Source organism: Nicotiana sylvestris, chromosome 7 (genome assembly GCF_000393655.2).
Source record: "Nicotiana sylvestris chromosome 7, ASM39365v2, whole genome shotgun sequence".
NCBI classification, from domain to species: domain Eukaryota; kingdom Viridiplantae; phylum Streptophyta; class Magnoliopsida; order Solanales; family Solanaceae; genus Nicotiana; species Nicotiana sylvestris.
In genome coordinates, this window is record NC_091063.1 from 115,051,231 (window position 1) to 115,065,326 (window position 14,096).

Genomic DNA, 14,096 nt, shown 5'->3' on the forward strand with positions numbered 1-14,096 from the left:
GTGGCAGAGGACCGACTTCATATAACTTATGTCTGCAAGCTATATTTAATTGAGAGCAAAAATAAAATATAGCTTATGTCTACAGAAAATTTTGTCCCTTTACAATGACTGTTGAACCTGCTATTTATAGCTTTACCTAGGGAAACGAGATCCCAGGATCAAACTCCTTTTAAATGATAATAAAATAGTCATTGATGAATATGTAACTGTAATGACCCAACCGATCGTTTTGAGAATTTTCACTTCCCTCGGTAGTTTGGGGGCACGACTATGATGTATTAGGACTTGTGTACAAAATTTGAGTTCATTTCGAGTTGATTTGATATGTTTCGGTGTGAGTTTGTAGAAGTCAAAAGTTCGAAAGTTCATTAAGTTTGATTGAGGTGTGTTTCATCGTTTCGATGTTGTTATGCATGATTTGAGGCTTCGAGTAGGTCTGTGTTATGTTATGGGACTTGTTGGTATATTCATACGGGGTCCCGAGGGGCTCGGGTGAGTTTTAGGTAGGTATGGTTGTGTTGTGCTCGTTTTTCTTATGTTTCGACGTCGTTTCTTCAAGTATAAATGGTACCACATTAAACAAATGAGCTCTGGTTTCTATTTTGATTGAAGCATTAGATCCGTATCATAATTATGGAGCATAGCAAAAAGAATCAACAAATTTGGACATCGTATGAGGATTTTATAAAGGTGTTTAACGGGTGGGTTGGGCCGGGCCGGGTTGAGAAAAAAGTGACCGGCCGGTCACCAATCCGGGTCGGTTATCGATTTTTTCAACCAGGCTTAACAGGTCCGGGCCCATCCGGGTAAAATCTAAACTAGAACGGTTATTTTTTTTTGTATTTTGTATAACTATCGTAATTTATATTACTATAAAGTAAAAATATAAAACAAAAAAATAATCTTATAAAAAGAGTGTTTGAATAAAGGATGCAAAGGCTTTAAAATCCTTATATTTGAAATTTTGAATATTTCATTACGAATTTAAGATAATAGAATACAATGAAGATGGGAAAAAATTGCACTTATAATTTTCAATTTCCTTTTTTTATTTCAAACTTACAAATTAAAGTTTACATTTAACAACAACTAAATTAACGAAAAAAGAGTAAATTCAAAGGTAAGTAAGTTCCTCATAATCAATATGAACTTCTTGGCCATCTTCTGGAGTGTTAAATTCATATGAGTTACCATGTGTTAATATGTCTCCAAGTTCCTCGTCTTCTCGTCTATCAACATCTTCACGTCCCTGATTTCTTCGTTCCGATCTAATTGAATCTCTGAATACTAAAACTTCCAAAGCATTGCTTCCCAATGAGTAACGGGTGTCTCCTAGTTGTTGTCTTGCTTTATTAAATACTCTCTGATGCAACAGTTGAAATTGGCACATTCAGCACGTCCCGAGCTATAGCGGAAAGAACATGAAATTGCTTTTCATTTTCATGCCACTATCCCAATGGTGAAAATTCCTTTGTGCGAGGCTCCTTTTGCTTTTGCAATTAGAATTGAAGTTCATCAATGTTCCTGCTATTGGTTTGAGTGGTAGGAAATGTAGACCAAATATTAAAACCATCAAGGCCTTCATCATCATCCATAGTAGTAGATGCAGTAGGAGCGGTACAATACATAGTGGTGATTAACATTGCCTACATTAAGAGCAACATCATCAACTATATTTGCATAATAATTATATAATTGTTGTAAGTAATCATTTAGCTTGTTCACACAACAATATATATATGGGTTTCAGTTGGTCCAACCTCCATATAAGTATATAAAACATTGATTAATTGATGACAATCACACATCTTAATAGAAGGATTTAAAACATCACCAATTAAGTAAATCGGAGGAATTGGAAAGAAATATTTTTTGAATTTTGCTTGCATTTTTTCAACAGCATCCTTATATTTTTCTTTCTTCTTAAATTCAGAGAGTAGAAAAGAAATTTCAACTGTATGTACTAAAGCCATAGTAACAGTAGGGTAATATGCTCTAGAAAACTCAACAATAGTTGTATAAAATTTAAGCAAAAATTTAACATCACTAATATCCTCCCAAGTATTAGTTGTTAACATACGGTTTGGATCAGTACAATGCGCATTAGCAATTTCAGTTATCAGTAATCTATATTTGTAGCAACATTTTAAAAATAAGTATGTATAATTCCATCTAGTAGCAATTTCGTCTGGCATGAATTTGGGGTTAAGGTTATGCTCGGTACACTTATTCTTAAGTTCCCTAATTCTAGATTGTCTATTATTTCCTTGAATAACACCAATGGCTCTTCTAACATGAGCAATCTCAGTTGAAAATAAATCAAGGCCACATTTAACAATTAAATTATAAACATGACATGCACACCTAACATGAAAAATTTCGTCAAGTGGTGGTTGCAAATGTAATCTTAATATTGAAATTGTGGCATTATTGTTAGAAGCATTATCAAAAGATATACACAATACTTTTTTCTTAAGATTATAAAATTCAACAACTTCGCAAATAGTAGTACTCATAAACATAGTAGTATGACTTTGATCTTCATCATATATAAAAGCGATAATACGTTTTTGCATACAATAATTATTATATGTCCAATGACATGTAATTGTCAAATAATCGTTTCCATTAATAGCATGGCCAATATTAGAAATTAGAGAAACTATACAAGGAAGGTGGTCAAATGTCACGACCCGGATTTCCCACCATCGGGTGTCGTGATGGCGCCTACTATCGGAGCTAGGCAAGCCAAATATTTAAAACGCCTTTCCTGCTTTCTCTCAAACAATATAATAAACGAGACAAAATTTAAGCGGAAGACTTTAAATCTAAAGCAACTGAAAACCAAAAGTGTGGAAGTTTAATACACATCACTACCTAAGGTCTGGTGTCACTAGCTCACGGACTACTACAGAATACTACAAACAATGTCTGAAAGGAAATACATCATGTTTGTCTGATACAAGATGAACAAACGAAAAACATGGAAAGGGACTTCGGCCTGCGAACGCCAGCTAGGCTACCTCGAGAGTCCCTGGACTGAAGACAGCTCCCAGAAATCCTACTGCTGTGGTTCGTAAGCTGCTCCCTGATCTGTGCACAAAAATTTGCACAGAGTGTAGCATCAGCACAACCGACCCCATGTGCTGGTAAGTGTCTGGCCTAACCCCGGCGAAGTAGTGACGAGGCTAGACAGTACCTACCACAATTAACCTGTACAGATATATATATATACAACACGTGCAAGAAAACAATAACAAGATAATACAAAGTAAAACTGGGAGGGTACATGCTATCGGGGAGTAACAGATAAAAATGAAATATCAGAAATAAGCAGAAGAGACTCTGGTTCCCATGATGTATATATATATATATATATATATATATATATATATATATATATATATATATATATATATATATATATAAGTGGACGGCGTGCCACACGATCCCATAATATCATATATAAGTGGACGGCGTGCCACACGATCCCAATTCATCTTTATCACAGTGCACAATATGTCACCGGCAACAGAGGCCAATAACCAAGTGGACGGCGTGCCACACGATCCCATAATATCATATATAAGTGGACGGCGTGCCACACGATCCCATAATATCATATATAAGTGGACGGCGTGCCACACGATCCCAATTCATCTTTATCACAGTGCACAATATGTCACCGGCAACAGAGGCCAATAACCAAGTGGACGGCGTGCCACACGATCCCATAATATCATATATATAAGTGGACGGCGTGCCACACGATCCCATAATATTATATATAAGTGGACGGCGTGCCACACGATCCCATAATATAGTTCATAATATCTGACTTCATATAGTAGACCCCTTCAGGGGAGAATAACAACTCAATACCTTTAACCCGGCAAGGGTACAGCTAACAGCCCAAAATATCCCGACAAGGGAGAATATATATATCAGTCTACACATCCCGGCAAGGGAGTATTCACAACACATTCTCCTTTTTAAATCCATTCTTCCTCAACTAACACATTCATGTTCGAGCTAACGCTCCAAAAGTACACCAATCGCAATTTTACCTCAACCGTTCATATTATGTGAAACTCATCAAATAAACAAGGAGCTTGTGTCACATTATTCGAATTAAAAGCAATCAAGACTCACGGTCATGCTAGACTCCGGTGCATAGATAACCGTCACCATGCCTATACACCGTACTCCACATTAGCAAGTAGCAAATATCATCCTAATCCTATTCCCTCAAGCCAAAGTTAGAACAAACACTTACCTCGAATGCTCCAAACTCAACTCACGCTTCTAGTATAGCTTTACCTCTTGATTCCACCACCAATCCGCTCGAATCTAGTCATAAGTTACTTAATCACATTAATAATTACTAAATGAATCATCCCCAATGCATGAAAATAGATTTTTCAAGGTTTTTTCCAAAAAGGTCAAAAATACCCCCGGACCCACGTGGTCGAAATTCGAGGTTCGGACCAAAACCCGGTTACCCATTCCCCCATGAATCCCAATATATGATTTGTTTTTAAATCGGACCCCAAATTGAGGTCCAACTTCTCAATTTGTAGAAAACCTAGGTTCTACCCAAAACACCCAATTTTCCCCATGAAAATCTTTGATTTGAAGTTGAAATTATGTTAAAAGATGTTAAGGAATAAAGAAATTAAGTTAGAAATCACTTACCAATCGTTTTGGAGAAAAAAAGTTGTTTGGAAAATCGCCTCTTAGGTTTTGGGTTTTTGAAAAGTGAAAAATGACTGAGATTTTCCGAACTTGTATACCTTTCTGAGGACCTGGCGCGGACCGCACAAAAATGTGTTGCGGCCGCGCCGAGTGGGAGAAAAGTGGGGCTTCTCTGAACCCTTCCAGCGCGGACCGCACTGTTTTGGTGTGCGGCAGCGCTGGTTGACCTGAAACCCTAGCCCTCAGACTCAGCCACGCGGACCGCACAGAAAGGCATCGCGGCCGCGCGTCTCCAGCGCGGACCGCGCGGAAATGACCGCGGCCGCGCTGGTGTCTGCAACACCTGAACCTGCATTTTCTTAAGTCCAAGACCTCCCGGGCCCCATTCAAAACTCACCCGAGCCCTCGGGGCTCCAAACCAAACATGCACACAACCTTAAAAACATCTTACGGACTTACTCGTGCGATCAAATCGCCAAAATAACATCATATACATAGGATCAAGCCTCAAACACATGATTTTCTTTTCTTCAACTTTCATAACTCAAATTCTCCATTTTTAGTCCGAAACACGTCATATGACGTCCGTTTTTAGCCAAACTTTACAGATAGTGCTTAACACATATTTAAGACTTGTACCGGGCGTCGGAACCAAAATACGAGCCCGATACCTATATTTTCTAACTCCTTTTCATTTCAAATTTTCATATCAAATTTCAGAAAAACAATTTCTTTCAAAAATTCATTTCTCGGGCTTGGGACCTCAGAATTTGATTCCGGGCACACGCCCAAGTCCCATATTTTTCTACGGACCCTCCGGGACCGTCGAATCACAGGTCCGGGTCCGTTTACCCAAAATGTTGACCGAAGTCAACATTATGCATATTAATACCAAAATTCATCAAATGTTTCACATAATTCACATATTCTAACATCAAAACTTTCCGGCTACACGCCCGAACTGTGCATGCCAATCGAGGCAACTAAAGGCGAGATTTTCAAGGCCTCGAAAGCACGGAACAAGGAAGAACTACGGTGATGACCCTTCGGGTCGTCACATTCTCCACCTCTAAAACAACCGTTCGTCCTCGAACGGACAAAAGAAAGAAGTACCTGAGTCGGGAAATAAATGAGGATAACGGCTCCGCATATCGGACTCGGACTCCCAGGTCGATGCCTCAGGAGGCTGACCTCTCCACTGAACATGCACCGAAGGAAAACTCTTCGACCTCAACTGTCGAACCTGCTGGTCTAGAATAGCTATCGGCTCCTCCTCATATGACTGATCCTTGTCCAATTGGACAGTGCTGAAATCCAACACGTGCGATGGATCTCCGCGATACTTCCAGAGCATAGATACATGAAACACGGGATGCACAGCTGACAAGCTAGGTGGAAAGGCAAGTCTATAAGCCACCTCTCCCACACGATCAAGAATCTCAAATGGACCGATGAACCTAGGGATGAGCTTGCCCCTCTTCCCAAATCTCATCATGCCCTTCATAGGCGATACACGGAGCAATACCCGCTCACCAACCATGAAAGCAACATCTCTGACCTTGCGGGCTGCATAACTCTTCTGTCTGGACTGAGCTGTACGAAGTCTATCCTGAATGATCCTGACCTTGTCCAAGGCTTCCTGAACCAGATCCGTACCCAATAATCGAGCCTCTCCCGGCTCAAACCATCCAACTGGAGACCGACATCGCCTACCATACAATGCCTCATACGGAGCCATCTGAATGCTGGACTGGTAGCTGTTGTTGTAGGGGAACTCTGCTAAAGGCAAAAACTGGTCCCACGAGCCTCCAAAATCAATGACACAGGCTTGGAGCATGTCCTCAAGAATCTGAATAGTCCTCTCGGACTGACCGTCCGTCTGGGGATGAAATGTTGTACTCAACTCAACCTCGGTGCCCAACTCTCGCTGAACCGCTCTCCAGAAATGCGAGGTAAACTGCGTACCCCGATCCGAAATGATAGATAGCGGCACCCCATGAAGGCGAACAATCTCCCTGATATAAATCTCGGCTAACCTTTCAGACAAATAGGTGGTTGCAACAGGAACAAAATGCGCTGACTTGGTCAGCCTATCAATAATGACCCAAACTGCATCAAACTTTTTCCGAGTCATCTGAAGTCCAATAACGAAATCCATCGTAATCCTCTCCCACTTCCACTCGGGAAGTGCAATCCTCTGAAATAGACCACCGGGTCTTTGATGCTTGTACTTAACCTGTTGACAATTCAAACACCGAGCCATGTGCGCAACGATGTCTTTCTTCATCTTACGCCACCAATAGTGCTGCCTCAGATCCTAATACATCTTCGCGGTGCCCGGGTGAATAGAATACCGAGAACTGTGGGCCTCCGCTAAGATCAACTCTCGAATCCTATCAACATTGGGCACACAAACTCGCCCCTGCAATCTCAATACACCATCATAATCTAAGGTTACTTTCTTGGCACCTCCACGTTGTACCGTGTCTCTCAAGACACACAAATGGGGATCCTCAAACTGCCGCTCGCGGATACGCTCTAATAGTGAGGAATGAGCAACCGTGCAAGCTAACACTTTGCTAGGCTCAGAAATATCCAACCTCACAAGACGATTGGCCAAGGCCTGAACATCCAACGCAAGCGATCTCTGGCTGACTGGAATATAAGCAAGACTACCCATGCTGGCGGACTTCCTGCTCAATGCATCGGCCACCACATTGGCCTTCCCTGGGTGGTATAAGATAGTAACATCATAATCTTTAGCAACTCTAACCACCTCCTCTGCCTCAAATTCAACTCTTTATGCTTGAATAGATACTGAAGACTCTTGTGATCAGTGTAAACCTCACACGTCACGCCATATAAGTAATGCCTCCAGATCTTCAAGGCATGAACAATGGCTGCCAACTCGAGATCATGAACCGGATAATTCTTCTCGTGGATCTTCAACTGCCTCGAAGCATAGGCAATGACTTTGCCTTCCTGCATCAACACTGCACCAAGCCCAATACGAGACGCATCACAATAGACCGTATATGGCCCTGAACCTGTGGGCAAAACCAATACCGGTGTCGTAGTCAGAGCCGTCTTGAGCTTCTGAAAGCTCGCCTCACACTCGTCCGACCACCTGAACTGGGTACCCTTCTGGGTCAATCTGGTCATAGGGGCTGCAATGGATGAAAACGCCTCCACGAACCGACGATAGTAACCTGCTAACCCCAGGAAACTCCGAATCTCCGCAGTTGAAGCTGGTCGAGGCCAGTTCTTGACTGCCTCTATCTTCTTCGGGTCTACCTGAATACCTGCTGCTGATACAACATGACCCAGGAATGCGACCGAACTCAACCAAAACTCGCACTTTGAGAACTTAGCATACAACTGACTATCCTTTAGGGTCTGAAGGACCACTCTGAGGTGCTGCTCATGCTCCTCCTGACTGCGGGAGTATATAAGAATATCGTCAATGAAGACTATCACGAACAAGTCCAAATAAGGTCTGAACACTCGGTTCATCAACTCCATGAATGTTGTTGGGGCATTAGTCAATCCAAATGACATGACCAAAAACTCATAGTGCCCATACCGAGTGTGAAATGTTGTCTTGGGGACATCAGACGCCCTAATCCTCAGTTGATGATAACCAGATCTCAAATCTATCTTTGAGAACACCCTTGCACCCTGAAGCTGGTCGAATAAATCGTCGATCCTTGGCAGTGGATACTTATTCTTAATTGTAACCTTGTTCAATTGCCGGTAATCGATGCACATTCTCATCGAACCATCCTTTTTCTTAACAAACAACACAGGCGCACCCCAAGGTGAAACACTGGGTCTAATGAAACCTTTCTCAAGCAAATCCTGCAGCTATTCCTTTAACTCTTTCAACTCCGGCGGGGCCATACGATATGGCGGGATAGAAATGGGCTGAGTGCCCGGGGCCAAATCAATACAAAAGTCGATATCCCTATCGGGCGGCATACCCGGCAAGTCTGAAGGGAAAACCTCAGGAAACTCCCAAACAACGGGCACAGAATCAATAGAAGGGGCCTCCGTGCTAGAATCGCGAACATACGCCAAGTAGGCCAAACATCCCTTCTCGACCATACGCCGAGCTTTCACATACTAGCTAACACTGCGGGTACAATGACCAGAAGTCCCCCTCCACTCTAAACGGGGTAAATCCGGTAAGGCTAAGGTCACGGTTTTGGCATGGCAATCCAAGATAGTATGGTACGGGGATAACCAATCCATCCCCAATATAACATCAAAGTCGACCATGTCCAAAAGCAACAAATCAACACGGGTCTCAAGACCCCCAAACACTACGATACAAGAACGATGAACTTGGTCGACCACAATAGAATCACCCACCGATGTTGACACATAAACAGGAATACTCAACGAGTCACTAGGCATAACCAAATAGGGTGCAAAATAGGACGACGCATATGAATACGTAGATCCGGGATCAAATAGCACAGAAGCATCCCTATCACAGACCAGAATGGTACCTGTAATCACAGCATCTGATGACTCAACCTCTAGCCTGGCTGGCAAAGCATAACAATGGGGCTGGGCCCCACCTCTCTGAATCATATCCCTAGGATGATCTGCTGCTGGTTGACCCCTACCTCTAGCGGTCGGAGCTCTACCTCTAAGACCTCTACCTCCACCTCTATGTCCTCTACCCCCGCCTCTAGCTGGCTGGGCAGGCTGTGGGGCAACTGGTGCCTGGATCATCGGGCGAGGTCCCTGCTGCTGAGAGATGCCGGAAGCTCGAGGGCAATACCTGGCAATGTGCCTCACATCGCCGCAAGTGAAACAAGCCCTCGACTGCTGAGAGTAACGAAGTGGCGGGGCACTGATAGGTGCTGATGAAGAACTGAAGAGCTGCTGGTCAGAATACTATGGCTGAGAACCACGACTCACTAGTGAACCATGAGAAATCTGGAGAGCTGATTGAAAGGGCCTCGGAGGATGGCCTCTACCATAAGAATTCCTACCTCCAGACGAGGTACCGCTGAATCTACCAGAATGACGGGGCCTCTTATCAAACCCATGACCACCTCCCTGAGAAAGTGCCAGCTCTATCCGACGGGCACCATCTGCCGCCTCCTGAAATGTAATCTCACTCCCGGCACTCTTGGCCATCTGAACACGGATCAGCTAAACCAACCCATCAACAAACCTCCACACCCTCTCTCTCTCTCGGTGGGGAGTATCACAATGGCATGGCATGCAAGATCAATAAACTGTGTCTCATATTGGGTAACTGACATCGAACCCTGCTGGAGACGCTCAAACTGCCTACGAAGGGCATCCTGCTGAGTAACTGGGAGAAACTTCCCCAGAAATAACTCTGAAAACTGATCCCAGGTCAATGATGGCGACCCTGCTGGCCTAGCTAAACAGAAATCTCTCCTCCAAGTCTTGGCAGATCCTGCTAGGCGAAAAGTGGCGAAGTCAACCCCATTGGTCTCTAAAATACCCATAGTCCAAAGAACCTCATGACAGCTGCATATGAAATTCTGGGCATCCTCTGAAGGTGTGCCACTATATGTGGTAGTGAAGATCTTGGTGAAATGATCAAGCCTCCACAAAGCATCCGCGTACATAGCCGCACCATCGTTGGACTGAGCCGCAATACCTGGCTGGGCTTCCACAGCTGGCTGAACTACCACGGCTGGCTGAACTACTGGAACTTGAGCCTGAGGAGCTACCGGCTCTGGAGTATGAGTATCGGGAGTCTGAACTCCTCCCCCAGCCTGAGATGTGGCTGGAGCTACGGGAAGCAAACTCGCTCTAGAAATGCCCTCCATAATGCCTACTAGTCGGACCAAAGCGTCCTGAAGCACTGGAGTGGCTATGAAACCCTCTAGGACCTGAGCTGGGCCCACTGGAATAACTGGGGCCGGAACCTCCTCCTCAAAATCGAACTGAGGCTCCGTCGCCGGAAATGCTGCTCGGGGCTGAGCTCTGCCCCGGCCTCGGCCTCTGGCACAGCCTCGGCCTCGCCCTCTGCCCCTAATAGGGGCTACTACTGGGGGCTCAGGCTGTTGCGCGGTAGAAGAGGAAGCACGTGTCCTCGCCATCTGCGAAAGAACAGAGTGGAAAGACAATCAGTACTTGAGAAACAGAATCGCACGACAAGAATGAACAAGGTGAAGTTTTCCTAACTCGGTAGCCTCTGCGGGATAAATACAGACGTCTTCCGTACCGATCCCTCAGACTCTACTGAGCTTGTCCGTGAGTTGTGAGACCTAAGTAACCTAGGGCTCTGATACCAACTTGTCACGACCCGGATTTCCCACCATCGGGTGTCGTGATGGCGCCTACTATCGGAGCTAGGCAAGCCAAATATTTAAAACACCTTTCCTGCTTTCTTTCAAACAATATAATAAACGAGACAAAATTTAAGCGGAAGACTTTAAATCTAAAGCAACTGAAAACCAAAAGTGTGGAAGTTTAATACACATCACTACCCAAGGTCTGGTGTCACTAGCTCAAGGACTACTATAGAATACTACAAACAATGTCTGAAAGGAAATACATCATGTTTGTCTGATACAAGATGAACAAACGAAAAACATGGAAAGGGACTTCGGCCTGCGAACGCCAACTAGGCTACCTCGAGAGTCCCTGGACTGAAGACAGCTCCCAGAAATCCTACTGTTGTGGTCCGTAAGCTGCTCCATGATCTGTGCACAAAAATATGCACATAGTGCAGCATCAGTACAACCGATCCCATGTGCTGGTAAGTGCCTGGCCTAACCCCGGCGAAGTAGTGACGAGGCTAGACAGTACCTACCACAATTAACCTGTACAGATATATATACAAAATGTGCAAGAAAACAATAACAAGATAATACAAAGTAAAACTGAGAGGGGACATGCTATCGGGGAGTAACAGATAAAAATGAAATATCATAAATAAGTAGAAGAGACTCTGGTTCCCATGATGTATATATATATATATATATATATAAGTGGACGGCGTGCCACACGATCCCATAATATCATATATAAGTGGACGGCGTGCCACACGATCCCATAATATCATATATAAGTGGACGGCGTGCCACACGATCCCATAATATCATATATAAGTGGACGGCGTGCCACACGATCCCATAATATCATATATAAGTGGATGGCGTGCCACACGATCCCATAATATCATATATAAGTGGACAGCGTGCCACATGATCCCATAATATCATATATAAGTGGACGGTGTGCCACACGATCCCAATTCATCTTTATCACAGTGCACAATATGTCACCGGCAACAGAGGCCAATAACCAAGTGGACGGCGTGCCACACGATCCCATAATATCATATATATAAGTGGACGGCGTGTCACACGATCTCATAATATCATATATAAGTGGACGGCGTGCCACACGGTCCCATAATATAGTTCATAATATCTGACTTCATAGAGTAGACCCCTTCAGGGGAGAATAACAACTCAATACCTTTAACCCGGCAAGGGTACAGCTAACAGCCCAAAATATCCCGACAAGGGAGAATATATATATATCAGTCTACACATCCCGGCAAGGGAGTATTCACAACACATTCTCCTTTTTAAATCCATTCTTCCTCAACTAACACATTCATGTTCGAGCTAACGCTCCAAAAGTACACCAATCACAATTTTACCTCAACCGTTCACATTATGTGAAACTCATCAAATAAACAAGGAGCTTGTGTCACATTATTCGAATTAAAAGCAATCAAGACTCACGGTCATGCTAGACTCCAGTGCATAGATAACCGTCACCATGCCTATACACCGTACTCCACATTAGCAAGTAGCAAATATCATCCTAATCATATTCCCTCAAGCCAAAGTTAGAACAAACACTTACCTCGAATGCTCCAAACTCAACTCACGCTTCTAGTACAGCTTTACCTCTTGATTCCTCCACCAATCCGCTCGAATCTAGTCATAAGTTACTTAATAACATTAATAATTACTAAATGAATCATCCCCAATGCATGAAAATAGATTTTTCAAGGTTTTTCCCAAAAAGGTCAAAAACACCCCCGGACCCACGTGGTCGAAACTCGAGGTTCGTACCAAAACCTGGTTACCCATTCCTCCATGAATCCCAATATATGATTTGTTTTTAAATCGGACCCCAAATTGAGGTCCAACTTCTCAATTTGTAGAAAACCTAGGTTCTACCCAAAACACCCAAATTTTCCCCATGAAAATCTTTGATTTGAAGTTGAAATTATGTTAAAAGATGTTAAGGAATAAAGAAATTAAGTTAGAAATCACATACCAATCGTTTTGGAGAAAAAAGTTGTTTGGAAAATCGCCTCTTAGGTTTTGGGTTTTTGAAAAGTGAAAAATGACTGAGATTTTCCGAACTTGTATACCTTTCTGAAGACCTGGCACGGACCGCACAAAAATGTGTTGCGGCCGCGCCGAGTGGGAGAAAAGTGGGGCTTCTCTGAACCCTTCCAGCGCGGACCGCACTGTTTTGGTGTGCGGCCGCGCTGGTTGACCTGAAACCCTAGCCCTCAGACTCAGTCACGCGGACCGCACAGAAAGGCATCGCGTCCGCGCGTCTCCAGCGCGGACCGCGCAGAAATGACCGCGGCCGCGCTGGTGTCTGCAACACCTGAACCTGCATTTTCTTAAGTCCAAGACCTCCCGGGCCCCATTCAAAACTCACCCGAGCCCTCGGGGCTCCAAACCAAACATGCACACAACCTTAAAAACATCTTACGGACTTACTCGTGCGATCAAATCGCCAAAATAACATCATATACATAGGATCAAGCCTCAAACACATGATTTTCTTTTCTTCAACTTTCATAACTCAAATTCTCCATTTTTAGTCCGAAACACGTCATATGACGTCCGTTTTTAGCCAAACTTTACAGATAGTGCTTAACACATATTTAAGACTTGTACCGGGTGTCGGAACTAAAATACGAGCCCGATACCTATATTTTCTAACTCCTTTTCATTTCAAATTTTCATATCAAATTTCAGAAAAACAATTTCTTTCAAAAATTCATTTCTCGGGCTTGGGACCTCAGAATTTGATTCCGGGCACACGCCCAAGTCCCATATTTTCTATGGACCCTCCGGGACCGTCGAATCACCGGTCCGGGTCCGTTTACCCAAAATGTTGACCGAAGTCAACATTATGCATATTAATACCAAAATTCATCAAATGTTTCACATAATTCACATATTCTAACATCAAAACTTTGCAGCTACGCGCCCGAACTGTGCACGCCAATCGAGGCAACTAAAGGCGAGGTTTTCAAGGCCTCAAAAGCACGGAACAAGGAAGAACTACGGTGATGACCCTTCTGGTCGTCACATCAAACAAATAACGTACGCATGTCTGATATTGTCCATGAAGTCTAAAGA